The 11,431-nt window shown below is 42.7% G+C and overlaps 1 long non-coding RNA gene across 1 annotated transcript in view; it reads right to left on the bottom strand.

The window, feature by feature from the left end:
* LOC112551754 overlaps window positions 1-9,824 on the bottom strand; it is a 61,456-nt gene extending 51,632 nt beyond the window's left edge. Inside the window, exons 1-2 of the long non-coding RNA XR_003096064.1 lie at window positions 9,727-9,824; window positions 6,530-6,593 (exon numbers count right to left, since the gene is read on the bottom strand). This is a non-coding gene — a long non-coding RNA (uncharacterized LOC112551754). The remainder of the gene's footprint in view (window positions 1-6,529; window positions 6,594-9,726) is intronic.
* Window positions 9,825-11,431: the final 1,607 nt, after the last annotated feature.

Here is an 11,431-nt window from a genome sequence, read left to right as displayed (position 1 = left end):
GGGGGGGGAAGAGAGACACAGAAGGGGGAAAGAGATTTACTCTATGCTTACAATTGCTTCCTTGCATTCATTTTCCCAGAAAAAAGCTGGTAGAATAGCAGAGCTGCTCTACAGATGATTGAGCCTTATTGGGGTAGTTTATTTGGAGCAGTATGCTGAAATGCACGCTGTAATACAGTCCAGTTCCATGACTGCAGATTCCAGACAGGCCCGGATCTTTAGAAAGCCTGTCCAGTGATATCATACACCACAGCCTAGCTAGGGATTCTGGGAGCCAGTTCCAAAAAGATCTCAGACTCTGAGCAGGACAAATAAAGCGTTCTCACATGTTTTTCAACTAGGCAGCTGCATAAAGTTTAGCAGGAAACTCTTTGTGCTTACGTGACCAGGTCACAGACATAAACAAGAGGGCACTGAGAGACTGAGTCAACAGCCTGTTTCTCATGTCCATCTGTGTCATATTCATGTTGCTGAAATCAAGATGCTCATAAGAGGAATCTAAAATGAAATGCTCGTACTACAAAATTTGCACTTGCAAAAGTTTCATAGCCTCTAAAACAACAGCTAATGGGTAAGTTTTCACCAGGGTGCAAAGACACAAATTTAACTATGTTGCTTCCTTTAGCCCCACTGAAATTTCTCTTTCAAGAAGCCAAGAGCAGAAAAATGCACAAGCTAAACTGGCCTGTTCTCTTTTGAGAGAGCTAAAAATCACCCAAGGGGAGAGTGGAACATCTTTTACCTGAAAGAACTGCAGAAAGATTCATTAGGATCTTCTTGGGTCATCTTTGGAATTTATTTCCTGCCATACTGGATTTACATATTAAATTGGATCCATTTTATCCTGAAAAAAAACCTTGGACTATAAAATGCCCAAAGGGGCTTGATGGAGTGAGAAAAGGTAAAAGCAAGAACAGTGACTGAAATGATTATGCTGCATTTTGGAAAAAGTGTGATCAGGGTTACAAAGGAGGGAATAACTCAGTATTATTCCTCCCCTACATCCATATTTACAACACAATACATTAAAAATGCAATGAAGGGAAGGAAAGACAGATCTAGAGGGACGTGCTTCTGTTAGATCAGTTATAATTTTTTTTCCTTAAATTTGATATTTTGCTCTTGCAAGGCTGCTGCTTTTTAAAGTTTGACTTTGTTTCATTTTAATACAGACCTGCTTTCTTAGTGCTTTGCTGCTTAGGTGCACTGCTTTCTTTGTGTGTAGCAAAAATATCCCCTGCTGAAGTTTGCTTCAGGAGATGAGTCCTTTCTTCCACAATCCTCAGCTGAAAACAGGGTTAGATCACTTTCCCTGTTCATTACTCTTTGATTTCACTGACAGCCAGGAAAGCAGGCAACAGCTTCCCCAATGCACTACTGAAATTGAGGGGGGTTGGGGGGGGGGGGGGGAGTAAGTGTGGCATAGGGGGATATTTTCCTTTTTGTTTTCTCTAACACCACTCACCTTTTTGAAATCCTTCCCCTCCCTCCCAAAAAAAACAGGAGCTCAGGAGAAAAACGTTATAGCAACTGTTCCTGGTTGAGTAGCCCAACAGCTTACCAGATAATATAGGCTACAGTAAGATGGAACATTTCATAGCATGTTAAAACACTGGAAGATTATTCCTCTGAAGACTGAGCTGCACAGTGTGTACATATACAATCATCCTTTTCTGAATAAAATTTGAACTACTCCAGTCTAAAGCAGTACAAGGCCAAATACCTAAAGGACACTACTTTTGTAGAAGAGGCCAGACCTCTGGAATGGGCAGGTCCAAGTTTATCCTTACTAATGCTATCAAATTCTGAGGTGGCCATGATGTATAGTGTAATGATAAAAATCAGGAAGCCAAGGGAAGTCATAGAGTCATCCACTACCTATTTTATAGGTAGAAATAGGAAGCAAGCTTTAAGGTCACAGATCAAATCCAAGTCAGTACCAAACTTAAAATGTCAGAGTTAATGGCTCCCAGTCAGAGACCCAGTACATTAGATCACACCTGTCCCATACAAAGAGCATCTCTCATCATACACTCCCTTATTGCTATGCAATTGACTATCAGAGCAGAAATACATTTAAACACTGGAAGTGGGCCCCACTAAACATATACCAGATATTTAAACTTTTTACCAATACTTCTTTGAAACATGAAAAATTCAGTAATCAATGGCCAATCTACTTTTATAGAAAATGTTGTGACCCTCACTTCCTGGGAACGTATTTTGTTCATTGCAAAAACCCCAGTTCCCAAGTAATTCAGTAATAGTTACTCTGCAAGTTCATTAACAGCACCCGTGTAATTCAGGCCCGTGTTCTGCATTCTGCCATAGGAGGTGGCAGTGAATAATAGTCATGTTACCTAATCTTACCTAATCTAAATCCTTCTTGACAGTATTCCATACTTTTGTGCAAACAGAGTTTTCCAAGTTTAGGTTTACAAAGAGAGGGATTTTCCCTGATACTTAGGAATGGGGCATCATTTTTTAGCTCTTCTTCTGGTTTCATGAAAGAGAGATCAAGTACCTAGGTTCCATAGCCGTTACCGTTATTGGTATATGTAAAGCCACTATACATTATAGAGTTTGACTGAATGGAACTGTAGTGACAGCCAGTCCTTATTTATATTACATAAAGTGAAATCTTGGCCACATTAAGTCATTGAAGTTTGCCATTGGCAAGGTTTTTAATCTTAAGAATCTGAATTATCCTGATGACAAATATGGGCCAGGGAATGGGTTGCTGCAAGTTGGAGGCATGTTTTCTATAGTGGATCTCTCTTTCATGGAAGACACCTCCCCCCACTTCCATAAGTAAAACAACAGGGACCCAAGGTGTCTCAAAGTTTTTCCTTCTTATATTTTATCATCTCAATCCTCACCAGTATCCAAAGGAACCTGTTTAGTTGCTCAACTAAACTTCAAAAATCACTGGGAGAAATCTACTGTCACCGCCGTAGAAGCAAGGCCTGGTGGGACTATTCTGTTTTGCTGTTGGAATTTCCCCCACACACACCCCAATTTATTGTTTATGTATATTTTTAAGTGCATCTACACAAATACTAAATTTGTCTGTTTTGGTCTTTACATTACTTTCATTACAAAACTGCGTAAAAAAAGACAGAAAATCAATTTCATAGTCAGGGCTTACGCAGCAGGAGGCAATTCATACTGACATTTGATACCTGCTGGCTGCTGCTTCCAATTATGCCAGATGCTGGATACCAGGGCTGTCGAAATAACAGTGTTGACGGTGCAATCAAACTAGTTAACATTCTAGAAGTGTGTTGTACTTGGTTCAGTGCATCGTCAATTCCCACCATAAGCAAAATAGTGACACCTACTCCTTTTTTGTTAACTTTTTAACTGGCAAAGAGATACACATTAATTCAATGTACAGTTGCATCTTTAGATATATAGCTGAATCTACCCTAAGGCTAAAAATAAAAAGATTGGAGGGAATGGGAATGAAAAGTGAAACAAACATGATAAGGACTTATAATAATACATCCCTACTAGACTCTACTACAAGGCTGTATTACAACCCTGGAGGCAAGATCATGCGTAATTCTTGTCCAGTGTCTCACGGTGCACAAGGGAATGCTGATGTCATTGGATTAGACTTAATGCTTTCCTCAAACTGACGTACAACTTGTTGAGTAGAACAGAAAGTTGAATAAAAGGACAGGAAATTGCTGAGGCATTAACTGATCTACAGAGACAGAGGGGTAGTCATCCCTGGTAGCAAAGTCCTCATATTCTGGAAAGCAGAGAACAAGTTTGACCAAAGTCACAGAAGGGCACAGCTTTCTACTTTCTTTTCCCACCATCCTAGCAATTATAAAAAAAATAAGTGCAAAAGTCTTTCCATAAATGCAAAAGTACAAAAGAAAGTCCCTTTGTACTCCCACCTAGTGTTCTCTTCAAACAACTGCTAACAAATATACTACTTATTTACACACACACACACACACACACACACACACCCCCCCCAAATTCTCAGTCTTTTTCACATAAAGTTTTTGTAGAAGGTAATCAAATATTTGCCAAAAGAAACACTGAGTGAAAAAGTTAAAGGCCTGGTTCTGTCACAATTTTCTTCCAAATGTTTCCACAGTGGGAATGGGAATTGTACTCTCCCAACCCCTATAAATGCCTGTGGAATGAGGCATGAGTACGGCCCCTCAGGAAACCATAGCTATTCATGTGCAGGGGCCTCCCTTTTCCATGTTGGACCCGGATGTCTGCCACCCACTGCCCCACTGAAGCCAAGTCCCAAACTGCCCATAAATCCCTCCTTCTTACAGGATGATCTCTATGATTGGGGAGAGCAGGGGAGAGAAACGGCAAGTTAAAAAAAAAATGCAGCTACATGGTTGAGCTTCATGGAAGGCTAGTTCCACTCTTTCCCCTTTCACACACTGGTTCAGTTTTATGAAGAGGTATTTTTTATATACCATTAAAAACGCACACAAAATATATTGACCCAAATGTTTTTAAATGTTATTGTTCAAATTCCATCACCACACAACATTAAGTCTCCACACTGTCCCAGAGCTTATGCTAGGGCACCTGGTACAAAAAAAGATTAGGGACAGGTCAGCATGGATCCCTGAGACACACACACACAGACAGAGACACAGACAGACAGACAGCCGGGGGAGACAGACAGCCAGCCAGCCAGCCGGGGGTTTTTATCCCTCCTCTCCACCCCTCTTCCCCCAGGGGATCCCAGGATCTGCCCGCCCCAACCACCCCCTCCGCCAATTGCTGCCTGTGCAGGGGACCAGCAGAATAAGCCTCCTCTGTGCCCCCTCCGCTAGATGCCAGAGGGAAAGGAGAACAACCTCCCTCCCTGCCCCCTCACCCAAGGGGCCATGCCAACCAGCCTCTGGCCCCACCCTGCTGCTGGAGCAGTGAGGCAGGAGGGACCCTGTTGAAGGCAGAAGCCTCTGTCATGGTTTCCCAGACCACAGGCCTCTTCCTGGTTGGGCCATGCTGTGGGCAGGGGTGGGGGCAGGGGTGGCAGATCTGCCACAGACTGCATGGGGTGAGCAGCGGCAGTGCTAGGGGGATTTGGGGGGCTATGGCCACCCCTCCAACTCTGGTTGAATTTAAAACAGGAAGGGTGTCTGGGACAGATGTTGCATAAACTGTTTCGAGACAGGTCAGTTAAGTCTGATACTACATTCAACCACGTTTATCTTAAACCAATTTCAGCCTTTTTGAAACTGGTTTATGTGTACTGAACTTATGTTCTGTTACAGATTTAAACCAGTTTCTGATCACTTAGACTGATTTATGTGTAACTTCTGTCCCTAGCCATAGTGTATATTTTAAAATGCTGAACTAATCCCTGAAGGAGAGCTCGCCAATTGTGGCATATCCATCAAGGATGGATGTATCCACAAGGTTAAAATAGCCTCAACACTCCTTATGCCAAATAAGCCATAGACCACACTACCCAAAAAGGAAAAAAAAAAAACTAAACAAAAACACGGGCATAGCGACTGGGCAGGCATCAATTTAGCACAGCTCCTAGACAGAGTTGACAAAGAGTTCACTGTTAACTCCCATGGCATCTGTCTCATAAGCTAACATTATGCCAGCCTTTCCCCAGCAGATACTCCAAGTGAGGGTGTGGTTTATCAGTGGCAACATATAGGGGGCGCACATGCACCCCCTGAGAGCACTGGTGTACCCCCTCACAGGCAGCACTCCCCACTCAGGTGATGGGCAGGGGGGACAGGTGGAAGCACCAGTGCCCTCCCTGAGAGCGCTGGCCAGGAAGTGGGGGAGCCATGTGGAGCACCACTGGCACTTCTGGGAGTGCCGCTTCCCAGTTGGCATGTTTGCCTGCAGGGGGACCACCGCCCCCCGCCCCCTCCCCCCGGTCAACATGATCAGCCGCAGCCACTGACTGGCCGCCGGGGGGCCGCGGCCCCGGGCTGGCCGCTGGGGGGGGGGGGCGTGTGCCCCCCGACTCAGGTAGCACCAGTCACCCATGTAGTTTATAATGCCACCAGGTTTCCCTTGAGTGGATCCCCTCCCCACCTGGGGCACAGAGGGTCTGGTTGGAACAGGGAGTGCAAAATGTACTTCCTAAGAGCAGGACATAAAAACATAAGAACTGCCATACCAGGGCAGAACAATAATTTGCATAGCCCGGTATCCTGTCTCAGACAGTGGCAAGTAGTGCATGCTTTAGAGGAAAAGTATAAGAAAGAAGTGATCCATCCCCTCCCAGTTACAAACATCCAGAAGCTTTGAGATATCATAAGCCTGAGGTTACATCCCAGAATACTGTATTTCATAGCTTCCATGGGCCTAACCTTCATAAATTTGGTCTCCCGCATTTCTAAATATGGTTACACTACTTACCTCCACAACATCAGGTAGCAATGAGTTCCACAAATTAATTATACACCATGCAAAAAGTAGTATTTCCTTTGTTTGCTTTTAACCTAGCACCTGATAATGTTATTGGTAATGCCTAGTGCTTGTATAATATGACAGTGAAAAAACAGTTCACCTATTTACTTGTTTTCATCAGTATTCTTGATTTAGTAGACCTCTGCCATATTCCTTATCTTCACCTTAACAATAGAGAAAGGTAGTTAGATGTGTTAGTCTGAAGTCAGGCAGAGGGGTAAGATCATAGAAACGAATTGGTTCAGAGGGGCATAAGCTTTCATAGATGACAGCCTGGTTTGTGGCCTACAAAAAATTATGCTTCTGAACCACTTAGGTATCTCAGGTGCCACCCTGCCCTCCCTTCATCCTTAACAACAGTGAACCTTGCTATTATTTTACTGTGCTCTGGGGTTAGCACTATGACATTTTCAGCACAATTTAGGGATAACAAATAGGTTGCCAATTTCCTTTCATAAAATATAAAAGTGTCTTGATGTCTTTTAGGGCATCACCCACAGAAATAAACAAATGAAAATAAAACACAAAAACATTTCAACTAAAGAACAAAGAAGATAGAAATCAGTTGAATTGCCACAGAATTATGATAGATACATGCTGCACTGATTTAAACCAGGCAACAAGCCTTTTTTCCCATTCAGATTTCCAAATCAGTGGTTACATTAATACTGTTAAACCTCAAATGTGTTTACAATAATCATAAATGCCAATTGATTCTTTAAAATATTTTCATTAAGGATTTCTAAATCTACTACATCTGTGTTAAATCCTCAATTAATATGTTTTTAATATGCAGTGGTGGTTTTTTTTATTAACAGAACAAATAACTGTCTTATTAAATCTAAATTAAATGCATAGTTGGGACTCTAATTTAAAATGTTACTCTTAAATCTTTCAGTGGATGAAACCTATGGCTAAATTAAGCAGCACTGGCAATAACTTTATAATGCACTGATGACTCATTCTCAATTATACTCCAGCATATTTTTGCAATAAGAAAAATGGGAGGAGTCAAACAAAACAAGATTTCCCACCTCAAAAGGGCACAGTTGAGCCAGCCTTTAACTTTTCTTGCAAATGCATGAGAGAATAGATTAAATCTTAAAGTCATGTCCAATTATACCCAAACTATTTAATCATGGCTGTTAACCATTTTAATAATTATTCTGGATGTGATCCATATTTCAGAAGCAGAGTGTAATATCTAATTAATACATTAGCATATATGCTGTGAACAATTTATTGTGATAATGCAGTACAATTTCCTTAGTTTAAACACCTTGATTGACAACGATACATCATTTCAATTATTCTTTTGGCAATGACAAAAATTATTTCCATACTTTACAGTTAATTTGATTTTGGGACAAACTCATAAAACAGATTATGTTGTACATTTAATATGAATAGATTTTTTTTTTTTAATCCTTAGAGGAGATGCTCAGGTCTTAGCAAGCTTGCTTTCTTGTACTGTTTATCAGTGTTACATTTTTTTCCTTTTATTTGTTTTTTTCCAATTCTCTATTCTACTACCTATACAAGTAGGCAACAGAGAAAAAGCACCACAAAAATAGTTTGGGATATCTTCCTCCATAAAGAGGGTTCATACAATTTTTCTGGAGACAATTTTGAAATGAAACAATTTTTGTTTGTTTGGCTCAAAATTTTCCTTTTCTTTCTAGTCTAGAAAGAAACAAACACAAACAAAAAAAGAAATTCCAAAATGAAACAGAATGGAAACATCCACTTTAATCTGAAGTTTTCTATAGAAAGTCCTCACTGAAATGCCAATGAACTCCCTTCTGGTCAGAAATTTTTTTTTCAGTTAGCAATTCTGATTAGTTCTACAAACACCAGTAAATAGCATAGCACACCTTCTTGCCCATAATTGCTTCATTGTATCACATCAACTCATTAGTTATTCAGCACCTAAAAAGTAGCTGGTTCCTTAGAGTATAAACAAAGAGAGGTCCTCAGTCTTAACAATATTACAGTTTAATTCTAGATGCAACACAATGAGCAAGAGTTAACTACCTAGTAGAGTAATGGGATGAAAAGGGGCGATTGTAATAAAGTAAAAGTGCTAATTTCAGACTGTACTGTAGCAGAAGTTCTGAGAGGGTAGGGTCTTCTAGGAAGAAAGAATGGTCAAAGAAAAGCAGATCTTCCATAGAGATGAGCTCCTGATAAAAAGTTCTCTTACAGCTTTCTGGAACATATTATGTCCAGTCCCTGCAGGAGCCAGATGGTGCAAATGAATGAAACAATGGGTGGAAAAGGTTGCCCACATATTTTCAAATCAGAGAAATGGTTGGAGTTGGGTTTGGTTTGCATCTTGAGGCAGTTATCTTTTCCTATCCTCAACTAAGCATTTTTAGTGTGTGTTTGGGGCAGGCAGGGTGGAGGGGGAGGTATAGAACTGCTTCTAAAATCAGTCCCCCCTGCAGGAATGTCACAGAAGTTCATAAAGATCAGCCATTTACTTTAGCAGGCTATCAGAAATTTTCGCTTTGTCCAAAGAGCACTCTGTGTGTAAACTCAGCCCCAAATATTCACTGCGAGACAATATATCTGTATAGTTTCGTTTTTAGAAGAATTATCAGGCTGTAACAGGCATCGTTTCCGAGCCGGGCCAACCTGCAGCCCGCTCACCTGTTCCTGCAGCAACCGCCCGCCCTCTCGCCTGCCACATCTTGATGTTAATTAATTAACTAGTGGGAGGCTGCCATTGTACTGCCCCGATGCCAGGGGGCGCTATCTGCGGCTCCTTCCTCCCCAATACTGCAGCCCACGCCTCACGGATGTAATTGCTGTCATCTTCATTCTGCCCCCCTTCTGGGGCCCACTATGCCCAACTTGGGCTCAATCACCCCTCTCTGGGGCTGGGGTCTATGCACCCCATAAACTGCGCCCTCACTGGCACCTGGCTTACTGTGCCCAACTTGGGCTTACAAAATGGCCTCCTTCCTGGGAGCTCACCCCGCCCACGCTAGGGCTTCACCAGAATGCCCTTCCCTAGGGCTGGGGTCTATACACCCTGTATGCTGCACCCTCCTGGGCACCAGGGCCCCCACACACTGCTGTGGGTTACCCCTAAGGATACTGCACCCTCACTGGCGCTAGGGCCCCCACCCCTGTGGGTCCCTAAGAGGCCTCCTCCAACCCCTAATAGCCTCACCCAAACCACCAGTTTAATAAACAAAACAAAACACAAGCCCCTAGGCTGCAACATAACTATAAGCTGCCTGGCTACAACCACACTGCTCCAACATCTTGGAGCTGACTCTCACACAGTACCTGCAGTGACTTCTCACATCTCTCCTCCAGGAGCTCCTGCCTCTCTGGCTGCTGGCAGGGAACTGCTAGCCTGGCTTCAGCCCTGGGCTTTATAAGGGCCAGGCCCTGCCCCCTTCTGGCCAGCTGACTCCCATTTGTTGCCCCAGCAACCCACAGCTGTGCTCATTATGTTCTGCCAGGGCTCTCTCTCCCTGGCAGTTTTCATTCCTTAGGAGCAAGGTACTGAGGTGCCCTGTGACACAGGCATTCAGCACAGTAAAACTAGCTAAGAAACCACACAGCAACTCAGAATAATACCTAATGTATTTTCTTGAATGTCTTTCTAAAACACCAGTCCCCAGTTTATAGCCCTTGAGTACCATGTTGCCTGTGGCACTCTCTGATAATGCTTTTGGCCAAGGGATATTTAAAAAGTTAAAACTAGGGTTGACATGATAGATTGGAGTACTGTTGCATCTATGATCATGCAAGAAATATGTGAGAAACTTTTTTTTGGGGGGGGGGTTGTGTTTTTTTGGTGATGCCTTTTATTGGACCAACTGCATAATCAGGAGAGATGTTAGACAAGCTTTCAGGCACAAAGTGTCCTTCTAATGTTGACAAAGAAAGCAAAGAGCAGTGTTGCCCTTGGAACATTACTTGCTCACTTTTCTTGCTCCTGGATGGGCAAAGGCTGGGAACCACTACTCCAAACCACTACTCGGCCACTGACCGAGACAGGATACTAGACATGATGTGAAGTATAGCCTGCCATGATCCTCACAGGATATCAGATCTTCTCTGGCAAACTATGGAATAAAGCAAACACACAGGCAAAAGATAAAAAGCATGTCATGTCTTCTATCCTAATCCATTGGGAGGATCATAGAATCGTAGAAAAGTAGTGCTGGAAGAGACCTCAGGAGGTCATCTAGTCCAACCTCATGCTAAAAAAGCTATTACTTATGTACTCATTAATAACTAATGTGTGGGTGTTGGCATTTTGTACATTTTATTAACAGTATAGATCATTAGAAAAATTAACTAAAAGGAAAAAATTCACATCAGAAACAGTGGGGCAAATTCACCACTGCAATAAGCATCTTCTTCAATGGATTTGTAACCATTTATACCAACACTGAGTTTGACTAACTAACTTCTTTCCATCCCCACCTAAAGCAGTTCCAAAGAAGCCAAACTCACCCTCACCATGATCCGCTGGCTGGGGAATTGTCTCCCCGGTAGGACCCAGAGGGTGGTGGTTGACAGACATCAATCATCGTGGTGCCAGTGGGGTCCCCTCAAGGCTCTGTCCTAGGGCCTATACTTTTTAACATCTTCATCAATGATGTAGACATTGGTGTCAGAAGTGGACTGGCCAAGTTCACCTATAACACCAAACTCTGGGGTAAAGCATCCACACCTGAGGACAGGAGGGTGACCCAGGCAGATCTCGACAGGCTCATGAAATGGGCAGATGAGAACCTGATGGTGTTTAACATCAAAAAAATGCAAGGTTCTCCACCTTGGGAGAAAAAACCCGCAGCATGCTTATAGGCTCGGCAGTGTTACGCTGGTTAGCACTACAGATGAAAGGGACTTGGCGGTCATGACGGACCACAAGATGAACATGAGCCTTCAATGTGATGCTGCGGCTAGTAAAGTGAGCAAAATGCTGGCTTGCATCCATAGATGCTTCTCAAGCAAATCCTGGGATGTCATTCTC

Source organism: Alligator sinensis, unplaced genomic scaffold (genome assembly GCF_000455745.1).
Source record: "Alligator sinensis unplaced genomic scaffold, ASM45574v1 scaffold904_1, whole genome shotgun sequence".
Classification (NCBI taxonomy): Eukaryota; Metazoa; Chordata; order Crocodylia; family Alligatoridae; genus Alligator; species Alligator sinensis.
Note: the sequence above shows the minus strand (reverse complement) of the source record. Positions and strands in the feature narration are given on the sequence as shown.